General features: G+C 32.5%; 1 protein-coding gene across 3 annotated transcripts in view; it reads left to right on the top strand.

The window, feature by feature from the left end:
• The window catches only part of LOC149947507 (uncharacterized), a 111,272-nt gene that overhangs the window by 15,238 nt on the left and 80,346 nt on the right, over positions 1-15,688 (top strand). The window lies entirely within an intron of this gene.

Raw genomic sequence — 15,688 nt, 5'->3', positions numbered from 1 at the left:
TACCGGTTAAAATATTCTATTTTAATTACGGGTAATAAAAATCTTACTTCTTAATTGTAATTATCGAATAAGTAGTCGAGAAATTGAGATTAAGCTTTTTTTTCGGGGTGTGGTGTTTCTTTCAAAAAAAATACTATTAATCGGAATTTATAGACACCCCGTTTATTGCCCACTGGTATTATTTCTGCTATTATCTTACTAGTAATCATTTTATTTTTTATATTTGATTGCAATGTTTGAATAACTATAATTTCGATTTGGTAAAGTAATTTTTTTTATTATTTTCTACGTGGAAATATTTTTCAATTTTTCCGTATTTAATTACAATATTAAACTCGATTTTTCAAGTTAGTTTTTAAATCCTAAGAAAGATTTTAATTTATTTTTATAAAGGCAGCCAATTTTAAAGTACGCGAAAGACTATATAACAGTTTGAACAGGATTCAGATGTCATGTTCACTTTAATTGCAATCCTGGTCGTAAGTGGAATAAGCTGGTGAGGCCTTCCAAAATTAGTTCCGTCTGAAAGTGGGAAAATTTCTCGCATTACGCAACGGATACGTATAGAGGGCGCGATATTCGTTGGGATGATTGATTTACGGGGTCTGGGACCCCTTCGCTGCAACATTTTTATCGATGAGTTATGAACTTGATCTTGAACCCCACGACCATTTACACACGTTAGCATTAGTCACACTAGTACTTCTTGAAAATTTAACAACATTTTGATACTGTATTGGCACGGTGAAATTTTCGATTAACTTAATTTCCTAAATGTTTTCGTGTGAAAGCAGGGTTGCCACACGTCAGGGAAATCAGGGAAAAGTCCGGGAATTTAAAAATGGGCCTAAAAAGTCAGGGAAATGTCAGGGAATTTTAAGAATTGGTAAAATTTCAGGGAAAAGTCAGGGAATTCAATTTTATCTGGGCACTTTTTGAAGGTAATTTAACTCTAGATGTATGACAAATTCCACGATTATCATTTATTTCCTTGAATGATTGGCTAATTTTTTCAACATTGCAATAACGTTTTTACTGAAATATAAGTCCATCAAAATTTATTAACTTCTGATAAAAGTAAAATATAAAAGAAAAATTTTGGCCTTAATAAGTTAGGGAAAATCTCTTAAAATGGTCAGGGAATAGTCAGGGAATTTGAATCATAAAATTTTGTTGGAACTTCTAGCTTGTAGCGCTTTGGGTAGTGACGTTGAGAAAAACAATATATTTATCCATATACAATTATTTAAATTTATTTTGTGGAAAAAATGGAAATTTTACGGCGATCGATGAATGAATTTCCCCTGAAACACGCAATCTTTTCTGGTAATTAATTATCGTTAGCAGTATAAGTGTGTAGGCTTCTCCAAGGTTTTTATTAAAAGAAACATAACTTTCTGTAAGCCTACACCAAATCGTTGAAATCGTGGGGATTAATAACTCGCTAGATTTTGCGGGTCTATATCGGAATAATTGAACAAGGTTTGTCGCAACTCCCACGTGATATTTCATTATTACAGCCTACTAATTTTTTTTCCTTCAGGACTATAAGTATTTATTTTTCCCTTTAATATAATCTTTGAACTCCATTGAGTCTACTGATAAGGTTTAACTAATTTAGCCAAACCCTGCATGTTGCGCTTTCCTTCCTTTCCGCTGTTTGTTCGCGTTAAGACTCGCCTTTTTATCTCGAGAGGCTCGGGCCACTTGACTCCAAAATATATCTGGATTTTCGAAATGAAATAATTTTTCGGAGATTGCCTTCCTCCTCTCGAGTACACAATGAAGGGAATTCGTTTCTATTCAAATCTGGTCTATAGTTCCACTTTATCTGACGTATTGTTAAGTTTTATTTTACTTTATCAATACTCGCTAAGTATCAACCGATTAAACGAGAATTGAGGCATCAAGTGGTTTAAAATCTTATTAAAATTAAGTGTTTAATTCAAATTAAAAGCGGTCAATTATAAAAATTATAATTAAAGTTCGAAACAAAAATCCATTCAAATTCGAAACAAAAATCCATTCAAATTCGAAACAAAAATCCATTCAAATTCGAAACAAAAATCCATTCAAATTCGAAACAAAAATCCATTCAAATTCGAAACAAAAATCCATTCAAATTCGAAACAAAAATCCATTCAAATTCGAAACAAAAATCCATTCAAATTCGAAACAAAAATCCATTCAAATTCGAAACAAAAATCCATTCAAATTCGAAACAAAAATCCATTCAAATTCGAAACAAAAATCCATTCAAATTCGAAACAAAAATCCATTCAAATTCGAAACAAAAATCCATTCAAATTCGAAACAAAAATCCATTCAAATTCGAAACAAAAATCCATTCAAATTCGAAACAAAAATCCATTCAAATTCGAAACAAAAATCCATTCAAATTCGAAACAAAAATCCATTCAAATTCGAAACAAAAATCCATTCAAATTCGAAACAAAAATCCATTCAAATTCGAAACAAAAATCCATTCAAATTCGAAACAAAAATCCATTCAAATTCGAAACAAAAATCCATTCAAATTCGAAACAAAAATCCATTCAAATTCGAAACAAAAATCCATTCAAATTCGAAACAAAAATCCATTCAAATTCGAAACAAAAATCCATTCAAATTCGAAACAAAAATCCATTCAAATTCGAAACAAAAATCCATTCAAATTCGAAACAAAAATCCATTCAAATTCGAAACAAAAATCCATTCAAATTCGAAACAAAAATCCATTCAAATTCGAAACAAAAATCCATTCAAATTCGAAACAAAAATCCATTCAAATTCGAAACAAAAATCCATTCAAATTCGAAACAAAAATCCATTCAAATTCGAAACTAAAATCCATTCAAATTCGAAACTAAAATCCATTCAAATTCGAAACTAAAATCCATTCAAATTCGAAACTAAAATCCATTCAAATTCGAAACAAAAATCCATTCAAATTCGAAACAAAAATCCATTCAAATTCGAAACAAAAATCCATTCAAATTCGAAACAAAAATCCATTCAAATTCGAAACAAAAATCCATTCAAATTCGAAACAAAAATCCATTCAAATTCGAAACAAAAATCCATTCAAATTCGAAACAAAAATCCATTCAAATTCGAAACAAAAATCCATTCAAATTCGAAACAAAAATCCATTCAAATTCGAAACAAAAATCCATTCAAATTCGAAACAAAAATCCATTCAAATTCGAAACAAAAATCCATTCAAATTCGAAACAAAAATCCATTCAAATTCGAAACAAAAATCCATTCAAATTCGAAACAAAAATCCATTCAAATTCGAAACAAAAATCCATTCAAATTCGAAACAAAAATCCATTCAAATTCGAAACAAAAATCCATTCAAATTCGAAACAAAAATCCATTCAAATTCGAAACAAAAATCCATTCAAATTCGAAACAAAAATCCATTCAAATTCGAAACAAAAATCCATTCAAATTCGAAACAAAAATCCATTCAAATTCGAAACAAAAATCCATTCAAATTCGAAACAAAAATCCATTCAAATTCGAAACAAAAATCCATTCAAATTCGAAACAAAAATCCATTCAAATTCGAAACAAAAATCCATTCAAATTCGAAACAAAAATCCATTCAAATTCGAAACAAAAATCCATTCAAATTCGAAACAAAAATCCATTCAAATTCGAAACAAAAATCCATTCAAATTCGAAACAAAAATCCATTCAAATTCGAAACAAAAATCCATTCAAATTCGAAACAAAAATCCATTCAAATTCGAAACAAAAATCCATTCAAATTCGAAACAAAAATCCATTCAAATTCGAAACAAAAATCCATTCAAATTCGAAACAAAAATCCATTCAAATTCGAAACAAAAATCCATTCAAATTCGAAACAAAAATCCATTCAAATTCGAAACAAAAATCCATTCAAATTCGAAACAAAAATCCATTCAAATTCGAAACAAAAATCCATTCAAATTCGAAACAAAAATCCATTCAAATTCGAAACAAAAATCCATTCAAATTCGAAACAAAAATCCATTCAAATTCGAAACAAAAATCCATTCAAATTCGAAACAAAAATCCATTCAAATTCGAAACAAAAATCCATTCAAATTCGAAACAAAAATCCATTCAAATTCGAAACAAAAATCCATTCAAATTCGAAACAAAAATCCATTCAAATTCGAAACAAAAATCCATTCAAATTCGAAACAAAAATCCATTCAAATTCGAAACAAAAATCCATTCAAATTCGAAACAAAAATCCATTCAAATTCGAAACAAAAATCCATTCAAATTCGAAACAAAAATCCATTCAAATTCGAAACAAAAATCCATTCAAATTCGAAACAAAAATCCATTCAAATTCGAAACAAAAATCCATTCAAATTCGAAACAAAAATCCATTCAAATTCGAAACAAAAATCCATTCAAATTCGAAACAAAAATCCATTCAAATTCGAAACAAAAATCCATTCAAATTCGAAACAAAAATCCATTCAAATTCGAAACAAAAATCCATTCAAATTCGAAACAAAAATCCATTCAAATTCGAAACAAAAATCCATTCAAATTCGAAACAAAAATCCATTCAAATTCGAAACAAAAATCCATTCAAATTCGAAACAAAAATCCATTCAAATTCGAAACTAAAATCCATTCAAATTCGAAACAAAAATCCATTCAAATTCGAAACTAAAATCCATTCAAATTCGAAACTAAAATCCATTCAAATTCGAAACTAAAATCCATTCAAATTCGAAACTAAAATCCATTCAAATTCGAAACTAAAATCCATTCAAATTCGAAACTAAAATCCATTCAAATTCGAAACTAAAATCCATTCAAATTCGAAACTAAAATCCATTCAAATTCGAAACTAAAATCCATTCAAATTCGAAACTAAAATCCATTCAAATTCGAAACTAAAATCCATTCAAATTCGAAACTAAAATCCATTCAAATTCGAAACAAAAATCCATTCAAATTCGAAACAAAAATCCATTCAAATTCGAAACAAAAATCCATTCAAATTCGAAACAAAAATCCATTCAAATTCGAAACAAAAATCCATTCAAATTCGAAACAAAAATCCATTCAAATTCGAAACAAAAATCCATTCAAATTCGAAACAAAAATCCATTCAAATTCGAAACAAAAATCCATTCAAATTCGAAACAAAAATCCATTCAAATTCGAAACAAAAATCCATTCAAATTCGAAACAAAAATCCATTCAAATTCGAAACAAAAATCCATTCAAATTCGAAACAAAAATCCATTCAAATTCGAAACAAAAATCCATTCAAATTCGAAACAAAAATCCATTCAAATTCGAAACAAAAATCCATTCAAATTCGAAACAAAAATCCATTCAAATTCGAAACAAAAATCCATTCAAATTCGAAACAAAAATCCATTCAAATTCGAAACAAAAATCCATTCAAATTCGAAACAAAAATCCATTCAAATTCGAAACAAAAATCCATTCAAATTCGAAACAAAAATCCATTCAAATTCGAAACAAAAATCCATTCAAATTCGAAACAAAAATCCATTCAAATTCGAAACAAAAATCCATTCAAATTCGAAACAAAAATCCATTCAAATTCGAAACAAAAATCCATTCAAATTCGAAACAAAAATCCATTCAAATTCGAAACAAAAATCCATTCAAATTCGAAACAAAAATCCATTCAAATTCGAAACAAAAATCCATTCAAATTCGAAACAAAAATCCATTCAAATTCGAAACAAAAATCCATTCAAATTCGAAACAAAAATCCATTCAAATTCGAAACTAAAATCCATTCAAATTCGAAACTAAAATCCATTCAAATTCGAAACTAAAATCCATTCAAATTCGAAACTAAAATCCATTCAAATTCGAAACTAAAATCCATTCAAATTCGAAACTAAAATCCATTCAAATTCGAAACTAAAATCCATTCAAATTCGAAACTAAAATCCATTCAAATTCGAAACAAAAATCCATTCAAATTCGAAACAAAAATCCATTCAAATTCGAAACAAAAATCCATTCAAATTCGAAACAAAAATCCATTCAAATTCGAAACTAAAATCCATTCAAATTCGAAACAAAAATCCATTCAAATTCGAAACTAAAATCCATTCAAATTCGAAACTAAAATCCATTCAAATTCGAAACTAAAATCCATTCAAATTCGAAACTAAAATCCATTCAAATTCGAAACTAAAATCCATTCAAATTCGAAACTAAAATCCATTCAAATTCGAAACTAAAATCCATTCAAATTCGAAACTAAAATCCATTCAAATTCGAAACTAAAATCCATTCAAATTCGAAACTAAAATCCATTCAAATTCGAAACTAAAATCCATTCAAATTCGAAACTAAAATCCATTCAAATTCGAAACTAAAATCCATTCAAATTCGAAACTAAAATCCATTCAAATTCGAAACTAAAATCCATTCAAATTCGAAACTAAAATCCATTCAAATTCGAAACTAAAATCCATTCAAATTCGAAACTAAAATCCATTCAAATTCGAAACTAAAATCCATTCAAATTCGAAACTAAAATCCATTCAAATTCGAAACTAAAATCCATTCAAATTCGAAACTAAAATCCATTCAAATTCGAAACAAAAATCCATTCAAATTCGAAACAAAAATCCATTCAAATTCGAAACAAAAATCCATTCAAATTCGAAACAAAAATCCATTCAAATTCGAAACAAAAATCCATTCAAATTCGAAACAAAAATCCATTCAAATTCGAAACAAAAATCCATTCAAATTCGAAACAAAAATCCATTCAAATTCGAAACAAAAATCCATTCAAATTCGAAACAAAAATCCATTCAAATTCGAAACAAAAATCCATTCAAATTCGAAACAAAAATCCATTCAAATTCGAAACAAAAATCCATTCAAATTCGAAACAAAAATCCATTCAAATTCGAAACAAAAATCCATTCAAATTCGAAACAAAAATCCATTCAAATTCGAAACAAAAATCCATTCAAATTCGAAACTAAAATCCATTCAAATTCGAAACTAAAATCCATTCAAATTCGAAACAAAAATCCATTCAAATTCGAAACAAAAATCCATTCAAATTCGAAACAAAAATCCATTCAAATTCGAAACAAAAATCCATTCAAATTCGAAACAAAAATCCATTTCGAAACAAAAATCCATTCAAATTCGAAACAAAAATCCATTCAAATTCGAAACAAAAATCCATTCAAATTCGAAACAAAAATCCATTCAAATTCGAAACAAAAATCCATTCAAATTCGAAACAAAAATCCATTCAAATTCGAAACAAAAATCCATTCAAATTCGAAACAAAAATCCATTCAAATTCGAAACAAAAATCCATTCAAATTCGAAACAAAAATCCATTCAAATTCGAAACAAAAATCCATTCAAATTCGAAACAAAAATCCATTCAAATTCGAAACAAAAATCCATTCAAATTCGAAACAAAAATCCATTCAAATTCGAAACAAAAATCCATTCAAATTCGAAACAAAAATCCATTCAAATTCGAAACAAAAATCCATTCAAATTCGAAACAAAAATCCATTCAAATTCGAAACAAAAATCCATTCAAATTCGAAACAAAAATCCATTCAAATTCGAAACAAAAATCCATTCAAATTCGAAACAAAAATCCATTCAAATTCGAAACAAAAATCCATTCAAATTCGAAACAAAAATCCATTCAAATTCGAAACAAAAATCCATTCAAATTCGAAACAAAAATCCATTCAAATTCGAAACAAAAATCCATTCAAATTCGAAACAAAAATCCATTCAAATTCGAAACAAAAATCCATTCAAATTCGAAACAAAAATCCATTCAAATTCGAAACAAAAATCCATTCAAATTCGAAACAAAAATCCATTCAAATTCGAAACAAAAATCCATTCAAATTCGAAACTAAAATCCATTCAAATTCGAAACTAAAATCCATTCAAATTCGAAACTAAAATCCATTCAAATTCGAAACTAAAATCCATTCAAATTCGAAACTAAAATCCATTCAAATTCGAAACTAAAATCCATTCAAATTCGAAACTAAAATCCATTCAAATTCGAAACTAAAATCCATTCAAATTCGAAACTAAAATCCATTCAAATTCGAAACTAAAATCCATTCAAATTCGAAACTAAAATCCATTCAAATTCGAAACTAAAATCCATTCAAATTCGAAACTAAAATCCATTCAAATTCGAAACTAAAATCCATTCAAATTCGAAACTAAAATCCATTCAAATTCGAAACTAAAATCCATTCAAATTCGAAACTAAAATCCATTCAAATTCGAAACTAAAATCCATTCAAATTCGAAACTAAAATCCATTCAAATTCGAAACTAAAATCCATTCAAATTCGAAACTAAAATCCATTCAAATTCGAAACTAAAATCCATTCAAATTCGAAACAAAAATCCATTCAAATTCGAAACAAAAATCCATTCAAATTCGAAACAAAAATCCATTCAAATTCGAAACAAAAATCCATTCAAATTCGAAACAAAAATCCATTCAAATTCGAAACAAAAATCCATTCAAATTCGAAACAAAAATCCATTCAAATTCGAAACAAAAATCCATTCAAATTCGAAACAAAAATCCATTCAAATTCGAAACAAAAATCCATTCAAATTCGAAACAAAAATCCATTCAAATTCGAAACAAAAATCCATTCAAATTCGAAACAAAAATCCATTCAAATTCGAAACAAAAATCCATTCAAATTCGAAACCTAAATCCATTCAAATTCGAAACCTAATTTAAATTAAATTCAACAACCATGGTTGATATGGATATATTTTTTAAACGACTTTTACTATATAAACATAAACGTCAATTTATTCCCTCTTCCACTCTAAATTGTCAGTTTGTCATTATTGAATTTACAGCGCCTAAATGATGGAGGGAAAACATTGTTATCAAAATTACGAAAATATATATATTTTATAATTTTGCAAATGATTCACGTATCCGCCCAATTTTTTGGTAGATAATTTTTTTTCTTTCGATTTGATACGGAATGCGTACGCGATATCCGGCATCGCGATAGAAGGTTCCATTAGGAATTCCGCGTCCCGCGCCAGCTTGTATATTCATGGATGTCGACTCGTAAATTCGGATTAAATTTAAATATTTTTTCCCTCCGTTTTGAGGATTTTTTCGACACTTTTCTCGATATTTCTCTGTCTGTTTCCAAGGCGCGAAGTCTCAACGTGCCGTATATCAACGCGGAGGCCCGATTTGGTCGCGTCAGGCCGAAAACTCGGATTCAGTTTTATTTGGAATTCACGATCAACCGAGCGTGAATCTTGTTTTTATAAATGCGTTCTATAGATGCTGTCTCCAGACTCCAGATAGAAATAGACTGTAGAGAGGTTAAGCTCGAACGGCAACCTCGGAATACTTGACAGCACTGCCAAGTTTATAGCTCTAGGAAACTGGTTCAAAGCGCGTAGACGTTTCTGGTTGCCACTTCTGCGTGTTCCCCTCTGTCTTCCCGATTCAATTTCATGTCGGAGCTACCACCGACAACTTGTTTTTTTCACGCGCGATCCCATTAATTTGTAAGCGGTAATTTGTAGGGAGAAAAGCGTATTATAGTAATCACGTTAAACTGTTGCAGAATTAGGCCTAAAATTGTTTGATAATTTTTTGATAATAGCGTCGGCTAATTTATATCAAACGAAACGTTCAATTCTTTAACGCACCTCTTTTTTTGTTGGTGTTGCGTCTGGTGGGACGTTTCCTGTAAAATTTCGCTAGGTGGAAAGGTCCTTTCCATACATGGCGAATTTTCCTCATTCGTGGAAAGGGAAATTGCGTGCTATTATCAAACGGGCGACATACGGGGGATGCGACAGGATATTTATGATAAATTGATTTTTTTTGCGCCGGAAATGATTTGAACAAAAACTATCACTACAGACCTATAATTAAATGGCAAATATAACGCAATTTCGTATATCGCTGTTAAATGTTAATACGTTTGATAATATATTTCTTTTAAAAAAGTCTATAATAAAACGACTTTTCATTAGAATTAAAAAACAAACGTTAGTTTCCAACTGGAATTTTGATCTCTATAAACGTTTCTTTGGGAAAACTGTGTGAAAAATAGGATAATTTATGTTAGTTTTCAAATTCCAGTGATATGCCTAAATAATTTACTTATAAAGTTACGTGTTTGGCAAGACAGTTCGAACTTGAAAAAAATATATATTTATTATCGTAACTTTCCTATTTAGTTCTTTGACATTTTAGTGAAAATTTTCCAACTGTATCGAAACTAACTATATTATATGACGTTTTATCTGATGGGACGTTAAAGAATTGAGGAAAGAATTGACTCTATAAATAAATGTATATATATTTTTATTAAGTGAACCGACTTTTTCTGGGTCCGATATAGAAACTCGATAAATGGTAGTTTAATCTCGTTGAATTTAATTTATTCCATGAATGAAATAGTTTAACTTTCGTGCCTAGATCGAAGCTGACTCCCCCAGTGACGTTTGTAGAACGTTCTAGAACTTAATCTGACCGGGCAGATGCGAAAGACCATATAAACAAGGTATACTTTCGAACGCGACCACGCAAATCTGGCGCGAGTTCTGGACACGGTTATCACGCTCCTTCGTGCTCTCCGTGACTCACTCGTTCGATGAGGGGGCAGCCCGTATTCCTATTTGGAATCACGGTCGTCTTCTATTTAAAATACGAGATCCCTTTCGCGTCTTTCATCCCCGCTTCCTACTTAGTTAGTCGGAGCGGAACCCGCGAAGCTTATCTCGAAGACGATCTAACTTGCCAACGTCGGCGCGCGTTAGATCAGGGATTTTGTCCATTGGCGCGTTAATGCCCCGACGGCCTCGGTCATTGTTGGGAGGGTTTGGTCATCCTCTCCGATAACGGCCACGTCAGCGGACACCGCGTTTTCACGAGAGGATATTACCGAAAACAAAAGCTGACGCGGTGTCAAGTGACGTTCGCGAATTCTTTTATTTTTAGCTTCGGGTGGTGTTTTCCCAGAACTAAATATACATTTTCCAAACTCGCGTCGGTAGTTTTATGGAATCTCAGTCGTGGTCCGTCGTAGTCGGGACATTTACGAAAATCCTACACGCTTCAAAGAAAGAGCTGAGAAATTCAGAAAATATATTTTTTGAAATTATTATTATTATTATTATCCCCAAAAATCAACCCTAAAATCTAGTAATTATTTTTAAAATCTTGAAATTAGCCCCAAAATCTTTAAATGGGGGCCAAGAAATTCAGATAAATATACTTAGGAAATCGAATTGAAAATATTGAAATTGGAACCCAAAATCTATAAACAGCTGCTTAGAAATGTTTGGGAAATCTAGAAATCGAATTGAAAATCCTAAAAATCAACCAAAGATCGTTAAACTAATCTTCAAATATTTAAATCGGGGCTAAGAAAATTAGAAATGAGCTATAAAGAATTATCTAAAATCAATTTCAAAATCTTAAAATCAGTATCAGATTTTCAAAACCGAAATCAGGGTTGCCACGGTACCTGGAAAACCTGGAATTCCTGGTTTTATTGGATCATTTCAATCCCTCTTACGTGAAGTCTTGTTTTTCAGGATCGCGAGCTCCAGGGAAGATTAAAGTCTTATTTATTTCGTTCATGAATCCCATTATTGAGTGGATATCGCCTTAATAACAGGGCGTGCGCAATTCGGGGTACATCTTTAATGAAGCCAAGGCCTAATGACGCGAATCCGCGCGGAATAGCAACGCCATGAAAGCGAACAACTGACAAACATCTTAAAATAAGCTGCATCAAGGCTATGTTGAACCTCTTCAGATCCTTGTACGAACAACAACCCAAGGTGTTATAATAAAACTTAATTCAGAAAAGGGACGCGATCTTGGTATTATCATAAGTAACGTAGAACGTAATTGACATAAGTACGACACTTCGTATTCTCCCATACGAGTAATTTTTTCCTTGCTTTTAAATTTAAACATAAAAATAACGCGTTTTCGCCGCCAAAATAACACTTTAGCAAAATAATGATAAATTATTAAATCGGAATGTAAAATAGACAATTAAATCACTCGTTTTATCAACGAAGGAAGTAAAGAGTGATAATGAAATAGTACAAACTGTTAAAAACTAAAGTTTACACGCCCATTAGTCCGAAACGTCAAACGCGTCTAAAAGGAACTTAAGGAATATTTGTCTATAAGCAACGTATATGGTTGGGCCTTTTACCTCTAGAGCGACGCCCGGTTCTACATGCCCCCTACCGGTACGCCTCTGAGTGCAGTGTCATACATACGTACATTATTTTACTTATGATATTATAATTATTAACGTAGGCTTTTTGTAACTACTAACGGAAGTACAGGAGGAAAGTGGAAACTGGTTCCTACTTAATTCGAAAATTCTGCTCTTTTTGAAAAAATAAACCTATTCGTTACATTTTCGCAAAACGCAATATCTGTGTATTTATTCGACGTTTCTTATTCGGATCACGTATCGCGTTTAAACACGCAAAAAAATAAATGGCGCGACTATAAATTCTTGAAATTTTTATTAATCCCCTACATTTGGGACATGAATACTAATTGGACGGAAATTTATAAATATTATCGTTCGATATATCGAAGATATCGTGATATGTGATAGACCCTCCCCTCTCCGTACTTTCTTCGAAAATCGCAGGTGCTAGAGTACCTTCACGTTTCTAGCCTCTACCAGATGGCGACTCTTCTCGGTCACGAGAATCGGCAAAAATTCCGTCGATCGATATTATTATTCGGGGGGGGGGGGGGGGGGGGGGGTTAAACATTATGGTAAAATCTTGTAGAAACGCTTACCATTACGTATATTGGAAGTAATTTCAACGTGGTCCTAGACTTGTCAAAGATTTTTTAGCTAGGCGGGATAAGTTATCGCGCTTTCGGAGCTGGCAAAGAATCGCAATCGTGTTCGCGTAAAATTATCGCTCTTAATGGGGGTTAATCTTTAGCTCGATAATGATTTAATTAAGTCGCTTTCGCGATTCGAAATTACGTAATTGGCAGGCGAAATATGTCCTGAAATGAGTGACCCAGGGCGATAAATTCTTATCCGAAAACAGCCTATTCTCGAAACGGCGACGGAAGGCCTGAGCTCGCGGTGCTTGTAGCGTGATATTGAGCCAGGTGCGAGCCCGGACAATTATCTTTCGTGTGAAAGAATGCACCCCTTCGTTTTCTCTGGTCGGCATTTTAGTTGGCAGTCACTCTGAATCAAATTATTCTTATATCGTAGTAGTTAAGATTTAATTTACAAGAATATAGATAACAAGAACCATTACTTGCACCGGTCGAAGTATATAATCCCGTGTTGGGAGACCGCGTCATATACGTGTAGCTACATACCTAATTTAAGCTAGTACAGTGGTGGTTACATATGGGGGGCGCGCGCCTCCCCCTTGACGCTTAAGCTTTGCGTGTGACTTGATGATTTGTTATTACACCCATAGCTCAAGATGTATTTTAGCGCCCCCCCCCCCCTTGAGTTTTTTCTGTATCCGCCACTGAGCTAGTAGCATGAATAAAAATAAATAATTGGATAATTTCTTATTCAAACGCTGATCTCTACAAACTTGTTAGAGTGCTCTTGCTGGCTGCGCACGTATAAATAAACCTTAGCCACCTAACAAATATATATATTTTTAACTTTAATTTGAAAATAAATGGGCTTGGAAATTTAATGTCTCTTTAGACAGTGTATTTTTAAATTCGTAGCCAGCACGAGGGAGATGAGTTGGGAGTGGAAGGTGTTCTCTATACGTATTCGAAAGTCGGAATTTCATGATCAGTTTTATGGCTCTACTCGAATCAAGGCCTCCTAAATACAAGTTTGTTTCGCCGGCCAAAACAATGGGGATGATGTGTTCGCGGTAGATCCAATCCACCGCGTCCAGTAATGAGTTATCTCGCCCCGCGTTCACGCCTCTACTTAAAACACCCTCTGAAAAGGTTCTCGAATGTTGGCGCTTTGATGCGAGCTGCTTTTTCCCACGCACGCCGACGCCCGAAGACTGATAATTCTCAGGTGAGGGTGGAAGACGCTACTCGTTCCGTAATACCTCGAATAAGAAACTTGATATTTAATGATGACGGTGTGTGGCTCGAATTCGTTATTATCTCGCCCGCTATTATCATAAACGTCTACATTTGATTCGTTAAGGCAATTAAAGACAAATTATCTTTCGCGTCGTAAACGACCAACTCGAGATACCTGAGTGTTAGTGTATACGTATTTCGGGGCTCGTTTTAATATCGCTGGTAATTTTAATATCCCAGTAAACGACTTAAGGGCGGTAGAATGAGCTGGCGGAATATATTTTCCAAGGTTATCGGTTTTAATCATGAAAGTTCTGACCCTCGTTAGCCTATTTTCGTTAGAAGATGGGCTATTCTCTTCTGGTTTGACTTCGCTCTATTGAGTCCTTGAAACGTTCCTCTAGCGGGAAACAAAAATTAAACCGGATTAAAGAAAAATTAAATATTTCGCAATCGTTTCGATGGGTTAGCCCTATTTTAAAGGCCTAGGATTTCTTCTGCCAGTTATCCTTGGAAGTTTTCTTCCCGCCGCGCAAATATCCTGGTGGTAGGCCAACCGCATAACACGTTGGCCTACCACTAGGATATTTGCGCGGCGGGAAGAAAACTTCCAAGGAAAACTGGCAGAAGAAATCCTAGGCCTTTAAGACGTTTTAGTATTTTCTTTGAATGTGTAAATTGGAAGATCTATCGGCAATGGGCGATACTATAAAGTAAATTTGGTCTTAACCAACTTGTTAAAATGGGAAAACCAAATCACGTGACTACCATTTCACAGCCAACTTCGGTTCGGTAACTCGTGTTCATAGTTGGCCGTGCGACGGTAAAGAAAAAAAATTCTTCCAGATACTGCAGACAGCTAATTAACTTACATTTTTCGATTACAAAAAGGTTTTAAATAATAAAGATAAATAGATAATTTGGACGAATCGATCAAAATTTAAACCACCATTAGCAAAATAAAATGAATAGTAGTTCGTATTACTTAGGATAGATGGCGCTGCAGTTCTCAACAGTCATGTGACTACCATCTTTTCGCCCCCCCCCGAACTTTATAGTTTCGCCTATTGGAGATACTTTTAAACCAATTATTATCAAATTAAAATATTTTTCAAAAGTTTTCCTTATGTCCGTTGTAGATTATTTAGAATAATACGAATGAATTTAACGTTGCGCAATCCAGGATACAGGATATCAATTGGCACTGAGCCGCAAATGCGTCTGCAGAAATGGTCGGAGCTTAAACTACGTCGAATATAAGACTGCGCGTATTAACAAAATCATTGACTGGCCGTTCTCGCGTACTGAAAACCACGCCGGTTTCTATGAGAATCATCAGTTCATCATGATCACTATTGTTAGACATTCCAAGTAGGGCTGCGCTAGTAGTGGTTTTAGGCAATCGAGTCGGTTATCGAGTATCAATTTTTTTCATCGAGTATTCGAGTCGAGTAATATTGAAGTCGAATCGAGTAATCGAGTACTTGATTAAGGGGAAACTTCTCTTATTCGAGTCGAGTAACTAAAAAAAAACCCCGAGTAATATTTTTAACGAGTCGGTTTATCGAGTACTTGATTAGGAGC

Source organism: Leiobunum rupestre, chromosome 4 (genome assembly GCF_980474605.1).
Source record: "Leiobunum rupestre chromosome 4, qqLeiRupe1.1.hap1, whole genome shotgun sequence".
Classification (NCBI taxonomy): Eukaryota; Metazoa; Arthropoda; class Arachnida; order Opiliones; family Sclerosomatidae; genus Leiobunum; species Leiobunum rupestre.
This window is presented reverse-complemented; position numbering and strand designations above follow the sequence as displayed.